The sequence below is a fragment of the Ascaphus truei genome, chromosome 8 (genome assembly GCF_040206685.1).
Source record: "Ascaphus truei isolate aAscTru1 chromosome 8, aAscTru1.hap1, whole genome shotgun sequence".
Classification (NCBI taxonomy): domain Eukaryota; kingdom Metazoa; phylum Chordata; class Amphibia; order Anura; family Ascaphidae; genus Ascaphus; species Ascaphus truei.
In genome coordinates, this window is record NC_134490.1 from 59,192,372 (window position 1) to 59,219,566 (window position 27,195).

The following is a 27,195-nucleotide window of genomic DNA, read 5'->3' on the forward strand; positions in this document are numbered from 1 at the left end:
AAACAGCTTTATTGCACTGTAGTGCTGCAAATCACATCACAGAGAACACCTCTGACGCGTTTCGTTCCGTTAGTGGAACTTTATCAAAGAGTACAAAGATATCTCACACTGGAGTATTATATACATAGTCCTTTCTCATGATTGGTCAATCCATAATTGGAAACAGAGAGTAACAATTAGCAATCAATGCTTGTTAGTATCAAAAGGGTTACGCAAAAACTGCAGTGTATGAAATGAAACAAACCACAATAATAATAGTAACATATAAACAATACAAGTTAAACATATTGTGACATAGTCCAAAGATGTTAGGCAGCTTTCTGCCCCATTTTAGAGCAGAAAGTGCAGGAATAGCTAAAAATGATCCGTTCCACAGCTTCACATTAACTCAGGCAGCTGGATGGAAAATCCAGACCACAGATTACAATGGCTCTAGTTCTCCCTCACCTGCTCTTCTAATCACATGCACAGGTATTTAGAGCAGAGAGGTTTTGCATTTCACTCTCTCTCCTTGGAGCCTGGGGGCTGGGGGTGTCGCTACTCTCCTGCATCCAGTATTGAGGTTGACGGCCTCTCTATGTATCACAGTACCAGAGGATTTGCCTGGACACCCCAAACAGATAAGACAAACAAATGGTTACTGCTGTTGCTAAAAGACTGTGCTGTATCTTGTGACCCTAAATGAGAGAGCATTGTTTTAAGCTGGGGAACCAGTTTAGTTGGCCAGCAGCTGTTAGAGAGACTGATTTTGATGTGTAGTTAGATCCCTGAAAGGGATAGGATTTTGTTTATATAATTTGGTTTCTTTTTACTTGAAATAACAGTGTGGGAAATACTGTAACAATGAAATGAGTGAACTGCTGAATGAAAGTATCTGAGTACCTCTAACCTACACATGTTAAATCTGCAGTACCTTACTTGGATGAAAATAAAGCAGGCAGAAGCCTGAGTTAAGCAGCTTAATACTTTGCATGATCCTGTTTTTGTATTAAATAACCCTAGAAGACTGTGTCGGGAAGAACCCAGACAGACGTCAGCACTACAAAAGAGGGGCGTTTGTCACATATGGTGGAGAATGCGGGCAGACACTAAAGTCTGTGGGTTTGCAAATAAATGCGGGGGTTTAAAATGGCCGCCCAGCTGAAGTAAAATACAGATGCTATGAGTGAAGTCTGTTCCACTGTGTATATCAGTTGTGCTTCTAGCATACACAGAGAATGTGCGAAGTGTGGATGCAATAGCACCCTGAACCCAAACAGAAAACCAAAATGTTTTGCTGAAGAAAAAAAAAAATTTTTTGCATCTAGCAAGTGCTGTTTGTAAAGCTAATGCCTTTTGCTGAAGTGAGTGAATTTGCAGCTAGCAAGTGCTGTATGTAAGTTGCTGAAGTGAGTGAAATTGCAGCTAGCAATTGTCCCTGCCGGGTTTCTAAAATGGCCGACGTGAAATGTTTGTTGTGTAATGTACGTAACCATACAAAACAGTGTCCCTTCAGGCCATACTATGATCACGACCCTGGAGGAGAGCCGTACCCACAGATGAATTTAGTATGCTGGGCCTGTCGTGAAGTAGGTCACATGGAAGATGTGTGCCCCAAAATTTTCAAAGACAAACAGCTGCAAAAGCAAGCAACGCCCTGTGAGTGCAAGCAAGATGTGGAAGCTGATAACAGTGAGTGTGTGCCCAGGACCACTGATATCTCTGGAGCTAATAAAGCAAAAAGAAAGAAAACTGTTCCTCAAGTCACAGGGGAAGTGACCGAGCCACTTGAACCTGCACTGTCAGGACATGCGTCAGAAAGGCGCCGAGATGAGCAACAGCCCATAGGGCCTGGCGCAATCGTCCCAGGAATGACGACACGCCTAGAGAGGACAAAGGCTACTGCTACCATCATAGGCAGAGAGCCAATCGAATCAAAGAAAACAAGAACTGACTGGAAACTATGCTATGAGATGTCCCAGAAAGATGTGCAAAACTTCATCACAGAGTTGGGGGTTTCTCGGCAAGAGGCTAGCGCGCTTAAAGCAGAGCTGGAACTCTCACGCCATGAGATCTACGCTCGCAGCACAGAGCTGTGTACATTGAAGGAAACCTATGAGAATACCCTGAGTAATTTAGAGACTGTAAAAAGAGAGAATGTAAGTCTGACACAGAAAAATTCAGACTTGACTGACCAGATCAGTGAAGGTGATGAGAAACTTCACCAAGCAGAAAAAGTGGAGAAGCAATTGATCCAGGAAAAGTTAGAAATGCAGGAAGCACTGCAGAATACAGAATCAGCGGCGATCCAGGCGACACAATCTGCAGAGCTCCAAAAAATGGAGGCGCTGATGCAAACCCAGAGCAAGCACCAGAAAGAGGTGAAGACCCTGAGGGAGGTCTGGCACGATCAGGTTGGAGAGCTGCAGAAGCAGATGGCTGAGCGCGAGATACAGTGCGCCAAGAGAGAGGAGGTGTCTGTCCGTCAGGTGGTTTGCCTGACACTGCGCTATAAAAGCGAGATGGCCGATATCTACAAGCAGCTGGACCACACGGCAAATGAGGGGGCCCGGCTGCAGCTGGAGCTGGACAAGACCCGGGAGGAGCACCTGCAGCTGCAGGTCAAGAATAGAGAAAATGAAACAGAGTTAAACCTCGCTCTGAAACAGATGACGGACATGGGAGAAGCGGCTAAAGTGGTTCAGTCGGGCTATCAATCCTACCTCCTAACCAAGCAAGCGGTACGTTCCTATACGTGTATCTTCAATGCTGTTGCAATATTACGATTTGCTATAAAGATGAAGTTGGAGAAAGAGATTCCAAGGCTAAAAGAGACACGGTCACAAAAGGAGACCAGGGAAAGTAAACTCAATGCCCTCACTGATGACAAAGAGGAAGGAGAAAGAATTGACTTTGATTGTGCTGCTGTTATTCCAGAAACAGATAGGCACCCTCCTGAGAATATACTCCCTGATCTGGAATTCAAAAATCCAGATCCTCAATTTCATTTACGTTGTCCAGAAGATTATCAAACTAGTGGACACACCCAGGACAACACAGAAGATGTTTTAGCCAAGTGGGTGGCAGTTCCTGAAAACACAAACTTGTTGACAGATCCTGATGACATGGTTAATATGGACTACGTTTGTACAGAGGCAACTAGGTCTCCAAAACCCAAAGGCCTGGTAATGGCCACAAAAGGGAAATCAAAGATTGAAAAGAAAAAACAACGAAGGTTAACACGGCGCCTGAATAGTTCCATATCTCACCAATCTGGACCACAGATTCAAAAATCCAGATCCTCAATTTCATTTACGTTGTCCAGAAGATTATCAAACTAGTGGACACACCCAGGACAACACAGAAGATGTTTTAGCCAAGTGGGTGGCAGTTCCTGAAAACACAAACTTGTTGACAGATCCTGATGACATGGTTAATATGGACTACGTTTGTACAGAGGCAACTAGGTCTCCAAAACCCAAAGGCCTGGTAATGGCCACAAAAGGGAAATCAAAGATTGAAAAGAAAAAACAACGAAGGTTAACACGGCGCCTGAATAGTTCCATATCTCACCAATCTGGACCACACTGTGGAGCCAAGGAGAATCTGGTCCAAGGGTCTCATCAGAAGCTAAAGAAACAGTCCAGTCATTTGCAGGTTGCAGCGGGCTATGAAATAAAGTCAAAGGATGCAATAGACTGGAAGTCAAAAAAAAAAAAAAAAAAAAATGTTTGGGGGAACTGACCGATTTTTTTTTTTTATTATACGTGTGGACTATGTCACGGACACTTAACTATGCAAATAAGCATTTTGTCAATATTTCAATGTTATATTGGTTCTCTGTGTTGAAAATGTAGCTAAACTACAAATTAATATACAGGGTTGATGGCCCTTAAGATTACAAGGCTGTAGTATAAGAGAAAAAATATTGGTAGCTTACAATATGGAAAAAAAAAAAAATGCCCTTTTCGGTTGGTAAATTTATAATGAAGTTCATATTCGTATCATGTGAATACTTAATGTTGTACTGAGGAGTTAGCTCAAGTATTTCAGGTAGGACGCTCACCCCAGTGAGGTCCATGGCCGCTCACCCCAGTAGGTGTGAGCTGGGGAGGGGGATATGTGACATAGTCCAAAGATGTTAGGCAGCTTTCTGCCCCATTTTAGAGCAGAAAGTGCAGGAATAGCTAAAAATGATCCGTTCCACAGCTTCACATTAACTCAGGCAGCTGGATGGAAAATCCAGACCACAGATTACAATGGCTCTAGTTCTCCCTCACCTGCTCTTCTAATCACATGCACAGGTATTTAGAGCAGAGAGGTTTTGCATTTCACTCTCTCTCCTTGGAGCCTGGGGGCTGGGGGTGTCGCTACTCTCCTGCATCCAGTATTGAGGTTGACGGCCTCTCTATGTATCACAGTACCAGAGGATTTGCCTGGACACCCCAAACAGATAAGACAAACAAATGGTTACTGCTGTTGCTAAAAGACTGTGCTGTATCTTGTGACCCTAAATGAGAGAGCATTGTTTTAAGCTGGGGAACCAGTTTAGTTGGCCAGCAGCTGTTAGAGAGACTGATTTTGATGTGTAGTTAGATCCCTGAAAGGGATAGGATTTTGTGTATATAATTTGGTTTCTTTTTACTTGAAATAACAGTGTGGGAAATACTGTAACAATGAAATGAGTGAACTGCTGAATGAAAGTATCTGAGTACCTCTAACCTACACATGTTAAAGCTGCAGTACCTTACTTGGATGAAAATAAAGCAGGCAGAAGCCTGAGTTAAGCAGCTTAATACTTTGCATGATCCTGTTTTTGTATTAAATAACCCTAGAAGACTGTGTCGGGAAGAACCCAGACAGACGTCAGCACTACAAAAGAGGGGCGTTTGTCACAATATATATTAAAATCAAGATCAGTGAATAGCAGCATCTATGATAACAATTAGTATCATACAGGAAGGTAATGTTAGGGGATAGAAAATCAAGAAACATATATATGGAGTTATAATCCAATGGGGATATACCAAAATACCAATAAATTACTGTATGGCATAATTCATACCTTGATATATAATGAACAATATGTATAATAGCGGCCAATATGTGTACATAATACAGATTGAATATATTCATAGCAATTCAAAGGATAGAAAAAAGACAATAAATCTCTGATTGGCCGGATTAACCCGTTATGGGATATATGTAAGGTGCATTGGTATACACACTCCCAAGACTCCCCATGCAATCAACCCTGTAGGAAATGTTTCAACTCCCAATCAAGATTGATCCCATGAGGATGGAGAGTGTTGAGAGTGTGTATCCAATACATCTCTTTTTGATTGAGTACATTTTCCCTATTTCCACCCCTGGGGTGGCATGGTACATGTTCTATGGCTTTAAAAGAAAAATGGTTAATACTGCCTACAGGACATGATGAAAAATGTCTAGACACAGGGTGATTTACATCTCTCTTTTTGATCAACCGGACGTGTTCCGCAATTCTAGTTTTAAGGGGTCTTATAGTGCGGCCCACGTATTGAAGTCCACAGGCACAGTTCAAAACATAAATTACATGAGTAATATTACAATTAAGAAACTCTCTGTTTCCAATTATGGATTGACCAATTATGAGAAAGGACTATGTATATAATACTCCAGTGTGAGATATCTTTGTACTCTTTGATAAAGTTCCACTAACGGAACGAAACGCGTCAGAGGTGTTCTCTGTGATGTGATTTGCAGCACTACAGTGCAATAAAGCTGTTTTTATTCATTCACGTATTTGGCTGAGTTCCTGTTGCAGTGACCACCCACCAACTACATTTTCCTTTACTGCTAATCATTGGCGTGGAGCACGCAAGGCAACTACGCAGAGCTGGGAGCTGGTCTTCATTACTCCCCTCCTGACGAGTGCGTTGGATCCATTCTCTGCGCCTGCACCAAAGGAGATTCAAGAGCGCCGAGTTGCTGTATACTCCTCATTCATCCACAGCATAGCTGTTGGCCCTCGGAGATGACGTCACACGCCAGCGCGACGCCCGAGGAGATGGGACCGGCGAGGCACGGGTAGTGAAGATACCGGGTCGGGTAAGGGCAGCAGGCGATACCAGCGTGAATACAAGAGAGGGTTTGCTTATGGTTGCCTCTTTTCCTGTCCTCAGTTTATTTCCTGTGCACTAGCCCCCCACCCAGGTTTTTATCTCATTCAGTCATCCCGTCAGAGCCTTGCTACCGGTTCCCTCTACACAGGATCTTTATGCCTGCTCAGTTGCCGTTTTCATTCCACATATACATCAGAGACAGTTTGTACACCATTACCAGTTCTAAGTTGTGGGCACTTTGAGCACCAGACACTTGGGGTTCATTCTCCCATACATCACAACTTGTGTGCAATTAACCAGCTCGGTGCTGGATTTAGAGGCAGTTTCTCTCAAACAGTGATAAGTCCTTGTTACAGCATGTTATTTGGGTCTCTGGGTATGTACGCTACTGTATGTACAAGGAGAGCAGGTGGTTCTTTCTATCAAATGTACCTGGAAAATATACTAATATACCAATTTGGATATGCAAAGTATTTTCAAATAATTCCTATTTCCCAGGTTTGTTCAGTTTTGTTCACGAGTATTTCTCCCTGTATTGTTTGGGGAGGTCTAGAAGTCCCTGGGTAAAATAGACTCTCTCCCCATATTCCAGGTTCTAGATTTTAGGTATGACCTAACTAACATAACATTAAGTCCCCGAGTTAACCTTAACAGACCTTTGTGGATAGATGCGGTTAGGGGGCCACTTCTTTTGCATCTCATTATCACTAACTGACATAGTTCCTGCAATGGTCTTTCCAGACAAAACCATGACTTAGCGTAACATTATTGAACATTGAAGGTGCACGTTAAGGAATAAGATGATGCCAACTTCGGATGGACATATGTCTTTTTTCAACCTCATCTACTATTACTATGTAATTTCGGTTAGAGTAACATTAATTCACTTAACTGAGCTTAATGGATCTGGCCGATGGAGTGCTCTGTAGAAGTGTAATGAATGATATCGTTCTGCTAACATCACATAAATAACAAGATCTGAGGAAATGGTAAATACCAGAGCTAAAACTGGCTTTTAAGTTGGACAATATTTTCAATAATAAAGATCAATTGTCTAAAAGTATTATGCATGAATTACACCCTTTTATATCATATCCTACAAACTGCCAACTCAAGGTTTAAGTTATACCTTTTGCAGGTAGAAACAGAAGATAAAATGTATATGAAACAACCATGCAGTAAAACAGGATCAGAACATTAATGATTCTCCCCCCCCCCCATTTTTATTTTGCAACGGTCTTTCAACTACATTGGTTTTTGCTATAAATTGTTTTTCAATATACTGTATGCCTCAACACACATGTTTTACAGTGAAACATTCTGAAGAATTATGTAGTTTGAAATTGTTTACCTCGCAAATGATCATGTAGTTCATTATACAAACTATAATCTTAAAAACTTTCATCATGAAGTTCTAGTTTAATTAGTTGCTGTTTTTATTGAGTGAGGGCTGGTTTTGGTATGAACCTTTGAATTTGTTTATTCTATCTATCTATGGTTGGTTTGTTCATTGAGAGCTGTAACCAAAAAGGAGCTTTTCTTTTTTCTTATCCATCTATGGTGCTGTAGTATTGGGTAAAGAATATGCTGTATTTCCTAATCATTTTAGATTTCCATAAATCTACCCTACAATCTTATTTATGGGTACGTTTGCATATATATTTTTTAAAGTAATCAAAAGGAAAACAGAGTTAGAAATATGGTACTATAGCAAGAAATTGCAACAATACAGCAACATTAGGTTTTGTATTCTTTTAATGACGGAAAATATCGCTAAAATATTTACAGAAGCCTAGACAATAAACAGAGTTTGTGCAGAGAATGCTGTAACAGAACAATCGCCTATCCTATTAGATAACAGTTGATAAATGTATCAACTTGAGTTCCATGATGCTTAATATGCAACAGGTCGTGTAGCATTGCAAAGAAATGACTTCGCTGACATTAGTGGTATCCCAACTCGTAGTAAAACTGTACAACTGCGGTCAGCCTACTGACTATTTAAATAGTGTGTCTAATTAGTTGTGAAACAAATAATCCTCCCATTCTGACGTAAGGATAAGCACATGAAGTTGTTGTCCAATGTAAAATCTCCCCCGCAGTTCTCAACCAGGGAACGGTCTCAGTCCTTACGTAATAGGGTAGCAACAATATAGAACTTAAAACAGATTTCTCAAAGTTGCCTTTTTCCGCCGATTCATGTTTTTTTTTTTTTTTAAGTAAATGTATGTTGTTTTTGTCTGGATGCTTAAAAAGGACGCAGATTAGGAATCCAAGCTACACTAGGTATTTCCAAGCTGCTAATGATGTCAATTATTTGCAGAGAAACATTTCACTAGTTTGCAAGTCATTTTCTCTGCAATATATTGTATTTATGTTATTCCAGAGACATGTCTATACACCTTAGTGACAGCTCAAAATGCTGATAAGAATTCTGTCAGCACAGACACATATTTTTTCGAGCAATGTTCACAGTTTTTGACAAGGCGTAGCAGTAGCCAATGGATTTGCACTCAACCGCAATTGCGGAATCACTCCACTATAGACTGCTCCAAGCCGCTTGTCGGTGCACCGGCATCATATCTTAATAACATTTAAATAGCTATATCTGCAAACGTTGTATGGTTTTACTCAAACTCCCACAAACATTCTGCAGTCATTCACGTATTCCTCTTCTCCCAAAATCACTTTATAGATACTGATGTAGGATGGGTTTTTTTTTGTATAGTACTATACACATATAGATAAATTATCATTCGTGCTTTAGGGCTGTTATATACTGCGTGCACACGCTATGCCGTGCACGTGCGGCAGTTTTTGTTGGCTGAGGTTAGTCAGCCATTCTATAATGGTGCCGCCCGCACGGCAGGGAGAGTGGAACCGGCCGACAGGGGGGAAGATGAGAAAAAGAATGAATTTGCGCCGCTACCGCCGCTGAAAATATAAGTATATGTGTATACTGTATATGTGCGTAAATGTGTGTTTATATGTATATGTGTATGTATGTGTGTGTATGTGTGTGTATGTGTGTGTGTGTACTGTATGTACAATGTTATTAAAAAAAATTATTAAAGGATTCATTTATTTGAAAACATATACACACACCCACACAGTACTTCACTCGCGCACAGTATACACACAAAACGTGTGCGTTCCATGTGCTAACCTTTGCCCAGCTAATGTTCTTTCTGACAAATGCTAGAGTTACCCTGGAAAATTACATCATACCCCTACACTCCTTTTATGATCCATCTTACTGCATATTGTATTGCTTATTTACTGTATCCCCCACTCCTGCTCCAATCCTCTCACTGCATTTAACAGCTGATTCGGTGCTCTTTCTTTGGCTCCCTTGGGCTACTCCATTACCAGCTTGCTCTCCTGGGGTTGCCCGGGGCACTGCACTCTTAACTCCCCCTCCTTGCCTCGATGCTTTGATCCTTTCTCTTATCTCCCTTGGTTACAATGATCCTCTCTTGCTCAGCTCCCCTGGTATCATGTCTTCACAGTCCTTCTCTTGACAAACTCAGCTGCTTCCTACATGTCTCATCTCCAAAATGAAACAATGGGAATCATTTAGTATACTATATACAGCATGATATTCATGGTTTCTTTTCTTCCTGATCTAATCCATTTACCTGGAAGACCCTTGTTTTTATGCAATGTCCCTGTTAAACTACAGTACGTTTGCTTCTCCCACAGACCAAGAACACTATAGCATACATTTCCAAATGATATGTATAACCCGAACAGTGTCACACTGCCATATATTCTAAATATATGCACCAAAACATGGCTACCATAATAATACTTATTGAATTGTCAACATGTCAACAAAGGCTTTCTAACTAAGCAGAGGTGAACAAACTGTTGAGCGCTCGGGTGACTGGGCCCTTAACTGGTTTCATTTTCCTATTGTATATTCTTAGACGCCCACGTTTTCAAAGTATTCTTTCAGTATGTCAATACAGCAACATTTCAACATGGGGGATACATGCCCCCTGTCTGCCTGCTTCAGAGCTCGCGCCCCCCCCTTCTACCTGGCAGCTGCGTCAAATGAAGCTCCGGGGTCACGTGACCCACAGCATCGTTTGACACCTGTGATGTAACGTCACATGACCCCGCATCATTTGTCGACGCGTTGCCATGGAGAAGCATCACAGCGTCTGAATCCTGGTAAGTTTTATTTTTGCAGAGGCCTCACGCGATTCCCTGACATTTAATTTAAATGCCTGGGGGAAGAGCGCGGGACCACTGCAACCGCCTGCCCCAGACAAATATACTGCCCCCTAGGGGGCGCACCCCACAGTTTGCGCACCCCTGTATAAAATATGCCACTGCAGAAGAATGTTACCAAATGCAAAGGGAAAAAAATCCAATTGCTTTCAATGGGATTCTTGTGCTTGGTACTTGAATTGTGCCCCAGTTTTGCAGCAAGGAGACTCACAGTATATTCACCATAATGGTCCTTATTCTTTAAAGCGTGCATAGCGCCAATCCAGTGTTAATCACACTGAAAGCCGCATTGAGCACACAGTGGTGGAGGGGTGATGATTTGGCCTTGTTTTGCAGCCACAGGACCTGGGAACCTTGCAGTCATTGAGTCGACCATGTACTCCTCTGTATACGAAAGTATTCTAGAGTCAAATGTGAGGCCATCTGTCCGACAGCTAAAGCTTGGCCGAAATTGGGTCATGCAACAGGACAATTATCCCAAGCACACCAGCAAATCTACAACAGAATGGCTAAAAAATAAAGGAATCAAGGTGTTGCAATGGCCCAGTCAAAGTCCAGACCTCACCCCGATTGAAATGCTGTGGCTGGACCTTAAGAGAGCTGTGCATATACAAATGCCCACAAACCTCAATGAACTGAAGCAACGTTGTAAAGAAGAGTGGGCCAAAATTCCTCCACAACGATGTGAGAGACTGATAAAGTCATACAGAAAACGATTACTTCAAGTTATTGCTGCTAAAGGTGGTTCTACAAGCTATTGAATCATAAGGTGTACTTCACACATGTATACTTCACATTTTTAACACATGGCTTCTCCAATTTGGCTTTATTTTTGTTAAATAAATCATGACACGATGTAATATATCATGTGTTGTTGTTCATCTGAGGTTGTATTTACCTAATTTTAAGACCTGCTAAGGAACAAATGATTGTTATTATGTCCTGATATGTAAAACCATAGAATTCAAAGAGGGTGTACTTTCTTTTTCACACAACTGTATATTGGGTTCTCTTCTTCCCTTCAATATTTAATTCATTTATTTAGCCTATGTGCTGTTATGTCCATTCTGTTTGCTTAGTGTTTTGAGGAATGCGGAAATCACTCCATCAGATTTTGGCTGCAGGGCTTCATCACTTAGTCCATCAGTACCTACTATCTTGTCTACCATTAGTTTTTTTTTACTATTTATTATAGGGTGTTTTCTTCTTTTTCAGTTTCCACTCTCTGTCCGCTTTGGGTACCGCAGTAGTCCAGTGATGCTATTTACACTATAGCAAGTTAAGATAGCCCGCTCGTTTCCACTATGAGCCTCACGTTGGTGTCTCCGGCACAAATATCGGATGACACCTACTACGCTACGACCAGAATAGTCTGTGGAACTAAAGTAGCCAACTCTTTACATAGGCTCCCCGTCTCCATAGAAAAGCATGGAAGATGGAATGCCGACCAATCAGCATGTGGATGCTGCGAAGGGACCAACCACAGAGCGGAGGCTAGTCTGTGATGGGCCAATCCAGGATGTGGGAGGTGACCGTACCTGTAAGCCATTCCTGAGTGAGAAATGCAAACAGGCCAATTAGAATCATGCTTACGGGGTTCATACCCAGCAACGATTCCCCCAGCGAACCCAATATCTCCCACAGAGATAGTCACCTCACAGTCTACTGTATGCTGAACAGTGGCTCCATCCACATTCTGGATAGCAGGACCCTATATCTTTGTGTGCTGGCTGGTTGAGTGAATTACCAGCCCTGCACACAAAAATGACAGAAAATATATTCATCTTAATCTAAAACAGTGACATACATAAGACAAATCACATTATAGAGAGGGATACTGGGTTGACCCCGAGTATACCTTAAGACAGGTACTGCACCGACACACTTTATTCGAGCAAATACCCAGTATGTACCTGGCAGATACCTGGAATGCGCCGCTCCTCACCTCTGACAAGCCCCGTTGCATTTGCCTTCCCAGCCTGGGTTCATGCCTGGCTGATGGGCGGCTGATCTGTTAAATGATAATGATTAGGATTTAATAGGCTGCAATGCTTCGCGTGTCTACCAGATGGCATAAATTCATGAATTGTAATGCAGTATATATATATATACTGTGCATTATTGCAGCCAGCGGGAATAAAATGCTTCAATCCCTGCTTGGAAAATACCTCAATGCACTCGGGCAGAAAACAGTCACAAACCTCAATACACCCGGGTATACCCGAATTCGTGGGACTAGCCAAGCTCGAATAAAGTGTGTCGCCAGTGTAAGGGCAATGGTTGTATGAGCTGCATTGCACCTACTGTCACACCCTTAAGATGAGGGCTCAGGGCAGCAGCCCCAACAGGTTGGTCCCCAAGAACGAGGACTAACGGAGCTCGTCTGGCGGAGTCAGTATCGTCCTTCATATATCGCCAGTATAAGCCATCTGCATTTCCATGTCCACTGCCCTTTTTGTGCTGTATCACAAAGTGGTACTCCTGAAAGGCTAGGCTCCAGCACAACAGTTTACCATTCTCCCCTGACACCCGCTATAGCTAACTGAGAGGGTTGTTGTCAGTGACCACCGTAATGGGTCGCCCATACACGTAGGGATGTAATATTTTGAGTGCCCAGACAATAGCCAGACACTTCTTTTCTATTGTAGCCTAGGTGGCCTCCCGTTCTAACAGTTAGGTAGACAATGGGGTGCTTGAACCCGTCCTCGCCATCATGGCTGTGCACAGCACCAATGCAGAAGTTGGAGGCATCGATCTGTACAAGGAAACACTTTCGGTAGTCTTGGGCCGCCAGGAATGGAGGGCTAGCGAGGGTGTTTTTGAGAGCCGGGAAGGCAGTCTCACGCTGGAGACCAGTTCACGGTGCGGTGGAATCTCTTTTTTGTCAAGTACATCAGGGGTCTGGCTAGGGATCTATACTGGGGAAAAAACTAATGGTGGTAGCCGACAGTACCCAGAAACGCTAACACCTGTTTCTAGCTCTTGACCACAACCTACTCATTGACCCAGGCATAGGACCTCTGCCATCCCGATTTGGCCGGTTTCAGGGTCAATTCTGCCTCCCTGATCTGGTCTAAGACCGCCGCTACATATGAGGTGGTCTTCGCAAATTTCACTGAACACTGCCAGATCATCTAAGTATGCCCGGGTATACCTCTGAATCCCTTCCAGCAAACGGTTGACCAGGCTTCGGAAGGTGGCTGGCGCATTCTTCATCCTAAATGGCATGACTGAAAATTCATACAAGCCACTCGGGGTGATGGTTGAGTTTTTCCGCGCCTCCTGGGTCAATTGGATCTGCCAGTAACCCTTGAATGTGATCCATGTTTATTAGATACCTTGCCACCACGAGTTCGTGGGGCATGGGGAAGGCATTTGACATGGTCTGGACATTTAGTTGTCAGTAGTCTACACAGAACCAGGTGGTCCCATCTCTTTTAGACACTAAGACTACCAACGAGGTCCAAGGACTTTGGGATTGGAAGATTTCCACTAGGTTCAGCATGTCCTCTATCTTCCCCTCGATGCTCCACTTCTTCTGCGGAGACTCGGTAGGCGTTCTTGTGCACAGGGGGGGAGGGGTGGCGTCTGATCTCCGGTATTCACCAGGTGATCAGTGAGGTGGGTCTTGCCCAGTTTGTCCGCGAACAGCCCAACATACCTCCCTAACAGTGCTCTCACCTGCTCCCATTGGGGGGCTGTGAGCTGGGGACTGATCCCCACTTGCTCCATGGAGCCTCCCATCCGGGCTTCCCCAAGGAGGTCAGGCAAAGCTGGGCTCGCCTTATCTCCAGCAGTGGGCTACATACAGCCATCACTGCCGACCCACTCGAATGATACTCCTTGAGCATATCTACGTGGTAAGCTTCTCTAAATCCCTGTCTAAAACTACCACGTAATTGGTATCGTTCATCCCCCAGAGTACTGTGTATGGGCCAGACCAGGCAGCAAGGAGATTGTTCTGTCGAGTGGGCTTCAGAACCAGCACCTTCTGCCATGGGATGAACTCTCTGCTTTGGGCATTACAATCGTACCAGCACTTGTTCCTGGACTGAGCTACCTGGAGGTTAGCCTGGGCTAAACCCATGAGATCAGCAATTCGATCTCTGAGCTCTATCACATACAGGAGCATGGAGGCACCCATTGTGGTGGTCTCCACCTCCCAAAACAGGTAGTGCGTTCCATGGACCCGGTGCCCATATAGAAGCTTGAAGGGTGAGAAGCCAGTAGACTCCTGTGGCACCTCTCTGTACGTAAACAGTAGTTGCTGCAAGTGTGCATCCCAGTTTCGTTCTTCTGCCTCTATAAATGCCTGCAGCATTAGCTTGAGGGTGCTATTGAACTGCTCGCATAGTCCATTCGTTTGGGGGTGATAGGGGGCTATGCGTAGTGGCTTAACTCTGCATGTAGCCCAGAGACACCCAGAGCATATCAGACATGAGCTGAGCTCCCTGACCATTTAGAATCTCACTCAGGAATCCTACCCTAGTAAAATCATGGGGAGTGCCTCCGCTACCTTCCGGGCAACTATACAGACGAGAGCGCCACAGGCTCAGGGTATCGGGTGGCAAAATCCACCACCGTTAAAATGTATTTTTCCCCAGACTAACTTGGGAACATCAGGGGACGGACAATATCCACCACTGCCCACTGGAAGGGTTCCCCGATCACCGGTAGCAGTCTCATTGGGGCCTCTGCCTGATCTCCATGCCAGCCCACTCGCTGGCAAATATCATAGGTGCGACAGAACGTCAATGCCTTCTGTGATACCCCTAGCCAGTAGAATTTAAGCATCAGCCTAGCTCTCATGCGGGTCACCCCCTGGTGACCGGCAAGCGGGATCTCGTGGGCCAAGCATAATAGCTGTGCCCAGTATGCCTGATGTCTGCGGGGGCACTCCGCGCCTGCATCTTGTAGCAGACAATGTTGTCAACCAGGATAGATTTTCCTCGCCCCTCTGTTGGCAGACCATACTCCTCACACCGGAGTACCAAACTTCCCTTGGTCCAGGTCCTGAACTTGGCTACCATCGATTGTTGGTCGACTAGATAACTACTGGGACGGTGAGGTAAATCATGCTGAGTATGGAGCACCTACAAACTCTTGTCTTGCAGTCCCATAAATCGTGACCTAGTGCTCAAAACCCCGCAAGAATTTCAATGCCGAGTCTAGCAATCCCACCGCTGCCATCAGAAAAAAGCCTGTAATGGGAGACCATGACACTTAAGGCCCAGGATCGCATGCACCAGACAGAGCAAGAGGTTAAATAAAACAAGTGTATTTCGACTGGGGTCAACAGGCACAGCACTAAACACAGTTCGGTACAAACTCACCCAAAACAGGGAATACGGGGGAATTCTTACTGAACTAGGTGTCAGGCGTTGCTTCCAAGGCTTTCCAGGGCAGCTTCCACTCTCCGTCCGCTTTGTGTACTGCAGTATTCCAGGGATGCTATTGAAACAATAGAAAGTTCAAATAGCTCACTCGTTTCCACTACGAGTCTCGTATTGGTGTCTCGGGCACAAACCGCGGATGACACCTACTACGCTACGACGAGAATAGTCTGTGGAACTGAACTCCCCATAGTAAAGCGTAGGCTTGTCTGTGATGGGCCAATCCAGGACATTGGAGGCCACCATGCCTCTAAGCCAACCCACAGAGAGGTGGGCTTGCAGAGGAGTGGGAAATTCAATATGGCCAATGAGAATCGTGCCTATGGGGCACCCCCCCGCAACGATTCCCCCAGGCAGCCCAATATCTCCCACAGAGATAAGCGCCTCAGAATCTGGGCTGAACAATGGTTCCACTCAGAGAGTCATTGGTCCCCAGTCCTGAGTCAGCAACCCTCCACCACTCCAAATAGTGCATTGTGGCTTTAATTTTTAGGCTCGCGCACCAGTTTGCTAGAAAAGCCCTTGCGTTCAGACTCTTCTTTAACAATATACTGCAAAAGCGAGAGCTTTAAAAAAAATTTTTTTTATTTTTTTCAAAATATATTTTCTCTTCTTTGCAATCCGGTTTTACAGTTTCAAAAGCCATCATAATAAAATGATATACTAGTAAAAGAGGTGCTGTAAGAAATTGGAAACAGTATTTATATTACCATTTGGTCTGCCGTTTTTATTTACTACATAACCCTGTTTTCAACAGGAATAAATTACACAGACATATACAGTAATTTAAATGCAACTTGTATGCTGACAATTCTTAGATTATGTATGTGCCACCTCCACAAAATATTTAATTTAAGCATCACTTTTGATATGTTTGTCAAACTGAGAAGCACATACAGCAAGAAAATCAAAGCTTAATTAAAGTTAAGGCAAGGTCAATAACATTCATGTGTAAGATGTTTCAGCATGATCTCACTTGGGTACAATCAATTAAAAAGCACATTGAATAGTTTAATGAACAACCCAAACAATAACCCTGTTGTAAGAGTGGGCGGTTCTGGTGTAATAAAAAAAAAAAGTAATCTCCATTCTTGATCATCCATACACACAACAGTAACATTTGCGTAGCTGACTGATGATTGATATCAATTGCCCCTCGTAATATGACCGGCAAATAAAAACGGTGGCTCTAATATGAAGAAATAACATGTGACAAGGTTTCCTAAAACATTTCTATTTTGAACCTCGCGAGCTAAATTGCTTTTGCTGGCCTCTTCCACCTCACAGCATGCCTGACAGACAAATTGATCAAAACATTGGAAAATAATATGCTAGCAAAATTTCTCAGGGTGAGCTTCCAGTCTTTTGAAATTTTCATAAAAAAAATATTGCCTGCTCGTCGCTTCCTCCGTTATGCCTCTCCATTGCAAGCTCTAGGGCAGGCTTGCACAACTCCAGTCCTGGAGGGCCGCAAACAGGCCAGGTTTTCAGGATATCCCTACTTCAGCACAGCTGGCTCAATTAGTGGCTTTGTATGAATGAGCCACTAATTGAGCCAGCTGTACTGAAGTAGGGATATCCTGAAAACCTGGTCTGTTTGCGGCCCTCGAGGACTGGAGTTGTGCAGGCCTGCTCTAGGGCAAGGGTGGCCAACTCTAGTCCTCCAGGGCCCCCAACAGGTCAGGTTTTCAGGATATCCCTGCTTCAGCACAGGTGGCGCAATCACTGGATGAGACACCTGTGTTGAAGCAGGGTTATCCTGAAAACCTGACCTGCTGGTGGCCCTTGAGGACTGGAGTTGGCCACCCCTGCTATAAAGTAATATACTACAGAACTTCAAACCATACAATATGTTGTAAACAAAATGCATAACAATTTTCAGAAGACCCCTTTGTGTGTGAAGTTCAGAGACTGGGTTTCAGGCATCTTTGCCCTACAGATTATGTGGTGCAATTATAATGAATGCATGCATCTGAAGATGCCTTAGGGCCTCTCATCAGACTTAGGATTGTTTATTACCGAAAATATTGCTTGTATCGTGTAAGAAGTAAAAGGGTTAGATGATGTGATTAGACACTAATAGTAGAATAGTGTATGCAGGAGCATAACATTCAAAGCAGCAATCCCAGGGATTCCATTTTTTTGTACCTTCCCTGCACAGTACTGAACTGAGCTCAACTGAACGGTCCCTCAGAGCTCATTGGGTGTCCTCAGCAGACATCCAGTGACCCCCTCTTCAGGAGTAGCGATGCCTGGGTCGATCCAATAGAAAAGCTGGGACGTCAGCTTTCAATTGGTGACAAGGTGGAAATGTTTGTAGTCTGTTATATTTGTATTTTTTGGGGCACAAAAATAAAACGTCAAATATCTCGGAAAAAAACGAGAAACCCCGGCTGCCAGACGACCACCGATGAATTCCAGAGTAACCACCCCGGCTAGGGCAAGATAAAAAAACAAACAACAACAAGCAGCTGGGACTGGCAGTTAATGCAGCCCATCCCGCACTCTCCAATTGTCCATACGGCACTAAAGGTGTTACGTTTGTTACAAAATGTGACAGGGAATTATTTTTTATATATATTCTTTACTCTTTGTTTTTCACAAGCATTAGGGGTGGCCAACTCCAGTCTTCAAGGGCCACCAACAGGCCAGGTTGTAAGAAAATACCTGCTTCAGTGCAGGTGACTCAATCAGTGGCTCAGTCATTGACTAGGCCAGCGGTATGCGGGATTTTTTGGGGAGGCATTGGTGGTTGCAAAGGCCCCTCTCTCTTCCCCGAGGCATTTGAATTAAATCCCGGGGGATCGTGTGAGGCCTCTGAAACTCACTTACAGTGATTCAGAAGAGTTGCTGTGGCGCGACGCCATGGCAACGCGGCGTCATTTTGCGGAGTGACGTCACTCGCCTGTCTCCATGGCAACTGGGTCACGTGATGTCACGTAACTCCGTGGCATCATTTGATGCCACCAAACAAGGTAAGGGGGGCGCAAGAGCGAGGGGGAGCAGGCAGGGGGGCGCAGCTCCAAAAGATTGTGCTCCCCGGGACTAAGCCATACCTGGACTGTGGGTGGCCCTTGAGAAGTGCAGTTGGCCACCCCTGGGTTAACCACTAAAGAATTACAACGGTTTTGAGAGAAATATGAAATCACGTGTTAGTGAGAACAGGTGGAAATTGGTGTTGCATGCATCTTTTAAATTGTTATTTTGATGCCTGTCAATACGACTACAGTGACCATGCAAACCCAATAACACCTAGATTGCTTTTACACAATAAATAACAAAAGTGAGATGAGACATACGCTACACAGAGACAAACATTGTTAGTATCTAACAAGCCGATATCATTTTCACGTTTACATATCATAAACCTTTAGCATGAGCTTCAACTTCCAAATTAATGTCACTGTTTTTTAAGCAGAACCACCTTTCATACATCTAAATTACTACTAAATTGATACTTTGTGTTAACTTGATTTCTTCCTAGAAAACGGAACGGGCAAAGAATCAATGAAAAGGCGCGCACATCGACTCCCTCGCACTTAGCACGTTTATTTATTTATTTTTTAAAGTAGCATTTTGTGATGAAAGTACAGCTACTTGTGCTTCCCCCCTTTATCCCCATACCATTCCCTTTTTATTATTTTTGTAACCACCTAACCCCCATCCTTACTTTTTGTGCCCCATAAATGTAAAAAAAAAAAAAAAAAGTTGCATTTACAGCATCAGTTTAAGTATATCGAATGCATGTGGCTGATTCCATTGAAATGTATACACACGCAAATTATTTCTGTACGAGGGGTCTGACGGACTTGCCCAACCCAAGTCTGATAGTCGAAATGCTAAAACGGGCCGCGTTAAAGCAGCAGTTCAAGTTGCCGGGTTTAAAAAAAAAAATTCCCTTTAATATGTGCATCAATACAATCCACACAATGATAAGTAGTTCGCTAAATTGCCAAATCGATATCTTCCCCTGTGATCGATGGGCGAAGATTCGGCTTGGTGGTTCACTAAATGGCCGTCAGTGCAGCAGAAGAGACCCAAAGATGCAAAGTTCTGTGGGGAAGATCATGTGACCAGGCAGTCACTAGATACAATTGGTGCACTGCTAGAGAGGGCAGGGCTCAAAAAAGGGGTGTGCCAGAGCCTGTTTCAGAAGAGGAAGGGGATGTGACTTTGTAAATGGTTGCTATAGAAACAGAAAATGGTTGTTACATTATAATAAATTAAAAATGTAATTCGGAATTGTTTTTTTATTATATTTTAAATGCTACAAGTATTTTCTCCTAGTACAGAACTGATTTATTAAAAACACACATAGGATATTGCTTGGTCTGCAGCTTTAAAGCAGTAATACTACTCCCCCCTACCCTTTTTTTTTTTGGTTTGTTATTTTATAATGTACAAGCATATGACAATGTTTAATTCTACATTCTTACATAAGCTGGCAATCATTTGGTGCTCCTGTTAAAAAATCTGTAAAAATCTTGATTGTGTGCTAACTAAATGGCCGCCTTTCAGTTCCAATCAATCTTACTAAGGTAACATTATATATTGTTACAGTTTACAGCTCAAACTGCTGGGAACATTGGCAACAAATTATCACAAACAGGAAAGGGTTACAAAGATCTTGCACTGCTGGGGAGGTGGGCTAAAACCTGGTATAGGAAGCAAAGGATGCTCATTATATTAAAAACTAATTCAAAATGGCATGGAGTTGAATTAAAAACAAATTAAAAAAAAAACAGTTACTATTATCTAATACTACAGAACTGATTAATGTAAAAAAAATAAAAAATAAACGCTATAAGATTTCACATGTTTTGCTGCTCTAAAACTGAAAATCTTCTTCCCATACTGGAGTTGTTCTTCCTCAGCACCCTTTTATTCAGCATAATAGAGAGTATGCTGTACGAATAATGGCGCTAACATGGTACAGGCAGATACTGATACTTTTGATCATGGCAAACCACTTTATCTCTGTGTGTCTCTGAGACAAGGATTATTTGTGCCAGTAAACACCAGATATAACACGTGTGTACATAGTCAGATATATTAAAACTATTTTGTGTTTCTTACTCAAATGGGTTCTTTAGTAGGTGCTTTGAAAATAAAGGTACTAAGCAGAGCTAAGCCGTAAGACTCTTAACAGCCCAGCTCTGACTTAGCACTATTTAGTAAATATTGGCCAAAGTGTTTCAAGCATGGTTGAAAACTGTTTATTCACTTGTACAAAAGCATTCTTGTTGCCATTTCTAAAGTGTAAATGAGCTGGGAATATACTTAGAGAAAGGTAGACAGCAGCAATCCCAAAGATGCAGTGATGAGGACAGCAATCGAACAATTTTGCTCTCAGAGGTGCAGGACTGCATTGCTGGCTCCTCTGGCAGCAAAAAGGGTAAAAACAGAAGAATGATAGGGGGAGATTCACAGTGCTACAGTGGGGTACCACACCGCGAGCCGATATTGACTGGCACTGAAGTCAGTAGCAATTAACGTGGGCTTGCAGTGCGATCCCTGCACCAGCGCTTAGCGATTATCAGGCACAGTGGCGTTTTGTAAAACCTTTCCGTGACTCTACACAGTTAGTCACTTCTCCCCTGCAGCGCACACATTTATATTACTTTGGATATGGCAATCTTATTAATTGTACATTTGAACTCAAGGCAGCTTAATTGGGTTCGCAAATATTTGGCTGTAACTCAGCCAGGGGAGATATTTTCACCAAGAGAATAGTTTGGTAGCAAGGGTTAAATCATTCAGCATTGGTGGCTATAATTACTCCATTTATACATTTAACTACATCAAGACTTTTATATATTTTAAAAAATAAAAAAATAAAAGAGAAAAATACGCAGTGGTTTCTTAAGTGTGGACTGACAAATACTTGGAAAGCTCCACAATTTGGCTTCCATATCTCTGAATTGGTATTTCAATGACAGATGTTTGTTGCGGCAAAAACCTCTGTCAGAACAAAATTAGGTGATCTATCATTTTAAGATATGGTCTTCATATAGTGTTTACTCGAAGATATCACTTGCCTCAAGCCAATTTTGACCAAGAACATTCTGTGATATGGAAGTGATTTGTATATTATCATTTTTGTGATAAATGTAGCTCTTGAACACAAAATAACCTACCATTCCACAGTATTACAGTTAAAACTCCTCTACCAGTAAATCTGCACTAGTGTTTTTATTACTACCAGGGCATCCAGACTTCAATGTATGTTCTTTTATTTGTGGAAGATGATCATTGCTAAATAAAACCCTTAAAGACAAAGAGCATCTTTTTGTAAATGTTGTCTTGCCATCTTTATTTCTAATTTCTATTCACATTTGAGACACATTGCATAGAACAGGGTTGCTCAACTCCATTCCTCAAGACCCCCCCAACAGGTCAGGTTTTATAGTGATCCCAGATCTATCACAGGTGGCTCGATTGCGCCACCTGTGCTGAAGCAGGGATATCCTGAAAACCTGACCTGTTGGGGGTCTTGAGAACTTGAGTTTTCCCCCCCCGGGTATAGAGAATAATTTTAGATTTACAGTTTTAATTAGCTACAAAGTGTTTATTATTTTACAGGCACGTGTTGAATGCAACTCGAACATATAATGAAAAAGAGTTTCTATTTAGTGGTGGACTACATAGTTATATCCACTGGAGTGCAATTCCATTCATCATTGTTAATTGCCATTCACATTGGACACCCCAAAAACTGCGGAACCTACTTAGGGCTAGATGCACTAAGCTCCGTTCAATCGGGGAACATAATGTTACGTTACCTAAAAACAGAAACAGGCACTGCCCGAGTTAATGGAAATACAAATACGCTTTTCAGGGCATGAGTTTAACTTTGCTCCAACGTCAATAGAGGGGTTTGAATTAATGTATAAATAAATCCCAAACAGCTGACAGTGGGTGGTGCTCACAGGGAAAAACTAACCGAGTTAACACCGAATCCTCAAAGCTAATTACATGCCAACATAACGGTCATCCTACAATTTATTAGAATAGGGCTAACATCATCTTATTGCGGGACAGATCTTGGTGTGACTCTTATTCCGACCCTGAATTCGAGCTTTTGCTGGAGAGGACGGAGAGGTCAATAATGCCGGTAATTAAAGCTAGGTTATTTAAATCCTAACTGTAATTCCACTTATCCAAACACTGCAAAAGTCATATTTCAAGGTCCGAATGGGAGGATCGCCAACTTAAATAACGCAACGTTAATTCCCCCCGTCAACCTTTTCATACAGGCGTTCTCAACTCCAGTCCTCAAGATCCCACCAACAGGTCAGGTTTTAAGGCTATCCCAGCATCAGCACAGGTGGCTCAGAGGCTCGGTCACTTCACAGCCGTAATCGACACAACAAAATAACATGATGTAATACATAGTGGGAATAAGCACTTTAAAAGGAGTCCCTGTCCCGAAGAGCTTACAATCTCTGCATACAGAAATCTTAATATACTTTTTATTTCAGAGTTCCCTCCTCGGGAAGGTAGAACTCGCTAACAAACTCCGTGTGAGCAGAATTGTATATGCCATGGCATTTGACATTTTGCTGTTCAAAGTTAGCAGGGCACAGCTTTAAAAAGCTCCGGTTAGGTAACAAATGTTAAAAATGGGTGAGTGCTTTCATTTTGTTGCAACTTCAGCATATCTCAGCAAGTTTAATACATTCCCTATGTGCAGAAAGTCTGACTGCCTCGAGCATTTCCAAATGTAGGATTGTTTTTTAAAGTTATGCAGATAATCCTAATAGGCAAAAACCTGCACTCTTTGTCGATGCCTTTTCAAGATGTGACATCCAATTTGGCCTAAAGCGACAGATCCCGTCATTGTTTCGCGGGTTTCATTTGCATGCTAAACTGCTCCAAAAAAGATTTCATTTATTTTTAAATTTTGTCAAAAGGCTCATATTATACAGCTCATTACAAGTATTCCTAACTCTTAGACAAGGATTCCACATAGTGCATTGTGGGATTAATGAAGTGGAAAGCTCGAACAACAAATCATTTGTAAGCTTTCTGTTCAATATTTTTTTAATGGAGGAAGTTTTTAATCATAATCAAATGTAATCATTTATGCATGTACTAAGTCAATGTAGCACAAACAGCTATTAAGCAAAAATTATGACATTAAGGAAGAAGCATGACTATTGCAGACGTAGCAATTTACAATGGGTTGTTATTTCTAGCCCCCCTTCTTCAAAAATTGTCGGCTGGAAATTCAACATCGAAAGAGACTTTTTTTCCCCATCAATCAAGTGCAAAGTTTCCAACACCGACTACCATACAGTACATTGTTTTTTCTCTGCCCAACATTCATGGATAAAAAGGAGTTTGGAAGGGACACTGAATTATGGATGTAGATTGGGCTGAACTGAAACAGTGCCACTTTCTGTACTTGGTTAAGTTCCCAACAGTACTGGCACAATATGAAACAATCCAACTGTTACACTATGAACCAGTTTTAAAATGGAGATAAATACGGATTGCAGAAATCCTAGGGCAGGAGTGACCAAATTCTGTCCACGTGGGCCAGCAACAGTTAAGGTTTTAAGGATATCCCTCTTTCAACAGAGGTGGCTCAATCAAGGACGGAGCCACATGTTGAAGCAGGGATATCCTTAAAACTGACCTGTTTGTGGCCCTTGTGGGCTGGAGTTGGCCACCCTGTCTTAGGTCATCTATCCACCATTTGGCATGGCATCCTATATGAAGTGCTCATTTGCATGTCATTACCCAGAATCCCTGGCTGCAGTGGAAGCACTGTTTGCTAAGCAATAATGGGGACAGACAGGGTTGCAGACCTCTCTGAGACATGCAAATCCACCCCAAATTGTATTTTTATTTGCTATAGGAATATAACAATTTGGTCCAGAATCCGTCCTATAGTTTGCTTTCTATGTTGCTTGCATGTGACATGTTAACCTAAACTGGCAGAGTATGTAGCGCTGCTGCTTTAAGCCGAGATTATAGTTGCTCAGCACGTGCGCAACGGAGCGCATGACGTCCCGCGCGCCTGCCGCTCACGCGAAACCTGCACTGAAGTCCACGGCGATGGGGAGGCGTGGCCGTGACATGAGCGGTTCTCCCTCATTGGCCAAACCGCGCACATGACCCGGCCGTCGAGCAGCAAATACAAAATTCTTTGTCTTGCCGAGAATCTCGCACGGTCGCGCTTGTTCACTCAGGCGATCGCGCGCTCTTTAGGCGGCATCATGAGAGTGCATACATTTGTTCCGGAGGTGCTGTTAGGATCGGTGGTAGGTCCCACCCTCATGTTGACACGGTTGACGCGCTGCAGGCTACCCACACGCGCCCTGCCGCCAGATACAGGTATTCCGCCAGGCTCGGGCTTAGACACACCCCCTGATGACACACCGCACCATCTGACTAAGGAGTACTCCAGGATCGATCTCAAACCCTGCCACCGCGTCCCACCCTGCGAGGACACGGGCGACGTGTCACGCTGCAGCAAGCACAGCACACGAGGGGTTAATCCCCACTGATCTCAGATTACCTGCACCTACGGCCAAACTCCGCCCGTCTACCATTGGGCGGCTGCTACCCAGTGGACACTTCCTCACAGACCGAAGTGCTTACCTCTAACCTTGTCTCCTTGTCCTTTTCATTCTTTGCTCCCGTTTTGTCTTTCTGTGTTTTGACCTTGGCCCGTACCTGGACCCCGACTTCTCTCTGACCCCTGGACTCGGCTTGCCATTAGACTTCTACCATCCACCGCTCCTGGACCCCGGCTACCCAATACGACTACCGATCTCTCCAACCCCTGACTACGGCAAGTATATACTACGATCTTCCTCTCTTTAACCCCTGACCACGGCTACTACATACAACGATCCTCACCTCTCCAGCCCCGACCCGGCTACGACTACTACTCTGCACTCTGGACGCGCTCACGAGGCTGGAGGTCGGTTATTGCTAATCCCCACCTCAGCCTTGCGGTCCTGTCTGCGGCGAGCACACGTTACAAGCGCGCGGCATCGTGCACACGCACCCCGCCACTATAATCGTGGCCTTATAAGGGGGTATAAAGACAGTAACTACTCTGCTAGTTAGATCCTTTGAGTGCAGTAAATGTCACTCTTCTATGTAACTTGTGCTTGCAAGGAAATATTGAACCCTGTTGATTTCAGCTCCGAGGACCCCCTGCTTCCAGAGATACAGACCTCCAAAGAGGGTGCCGGTATCTCAAAGTTTAAAGTTCACGTGTCACCTGGGCCAATAGGAAATCGAACCTGATGACGTCACGGCTTACTATTGGCTGTAGGGCACAGGAGATTTGAAAAGCAGCCATTATGTGAACTCTGTTAGCCGAGTAGCAACCATCACACCCTATGGCGGTATCTCCAGAAGCAGGGGGTCCCCAGAGTTGAAATTAATGGGGTCCAGCTCCAGAGACCCCTACTTCAAACCTAAGATAATAAAAAATATTTTTTAAAGCGGCATGGATTGCAGCTTTTTAACAGGTTCTTGATTTAAACTTGCCAAGTATGTGGAAGCAAGCGTACCTCTTCAAATTGTAGCATACAAGAGATATATATATATATATATATATATATATATATATATATATATATATATATATATATTTATCCAATTTGAAGTCCACAGTGAAAGGATTAAAATCGTATAGTTAAACAATATAAGCAATTACTTGCTTTTATACAAAGGATTAACTACTACTTCTAGAAACATTAAATAGTAAGGTTTCCTGGTTTTGGTCAAGTTTATCCCCTGCTATCCTATCAGGATGATTAATGAATGCACCTTTTTCACAGAATGTCAGACTCTGCCTTTTTAACAACTGACCTTTTATAGAATACTACTGAACTCATAATTCCACTTTTGTTCAGCTTCTTATTAGTGGAGTTAAAATTAATACTTATGGGAATGATGGCTAAGGTGATGCACAGTAAATCATACAGCACATCAACCTTCTGAGCTGACTAACGGCGGAATAGTACCTGCGTTTGTCTATTTCCACTGAATGCCTTTTTAACTGGAACTTTCTGTCCATTAATAAGGGAAATTAGGCCAATACGTAAACTCTTCCATTGATTAGCTTTTACATTCATATTGATACAGTAAGCCATTCCTTTACTGACTACTGACAGATTGTTATGGCAAAAATACTACCATATTTGTTTGTCTACATGTAAATCAGCGGTGCTCAACTCCAGTCCTCAAGACCTCCCAACAGGTCAGGTTTTCAGGGTATCCCAGCTTCAGCACAGGTGGCTCAATCCATGGCTCAGTCTTTGACTTAGCCACCTGTACTGAAGCAGGCTCTTCAAGCGAGCCACTGATTTAGCCACCTTTGCTGAAGCAGGGATATCCTTAAAACCTGACCTGTTGGAGGGTCTTGAGGACTACGTTGCGAACCCTTGCTTTAGACACCTGACATCACTTGGAGATGGCGGGAAGTGGACACTATTGGTAAACATTTTCACTTAAGG

At 43.2% G+C, this 27,195-nt stretch overlaps 1 protein-coding gene across 9 annotated transcripts in view; it reads right to left on the minus strand.

The window, feature by feature from the left end:
* Positions 1 to 27,195, minus strand: part of MGMT (O-6-methylguanine-DNA methyltransferase) — a 416,384-nt gene that overhangs the window by 323,091 nt on the left and 66,098 nt on the right. The gene's annotated exons all lie outside the window — the stretch shown is intronic.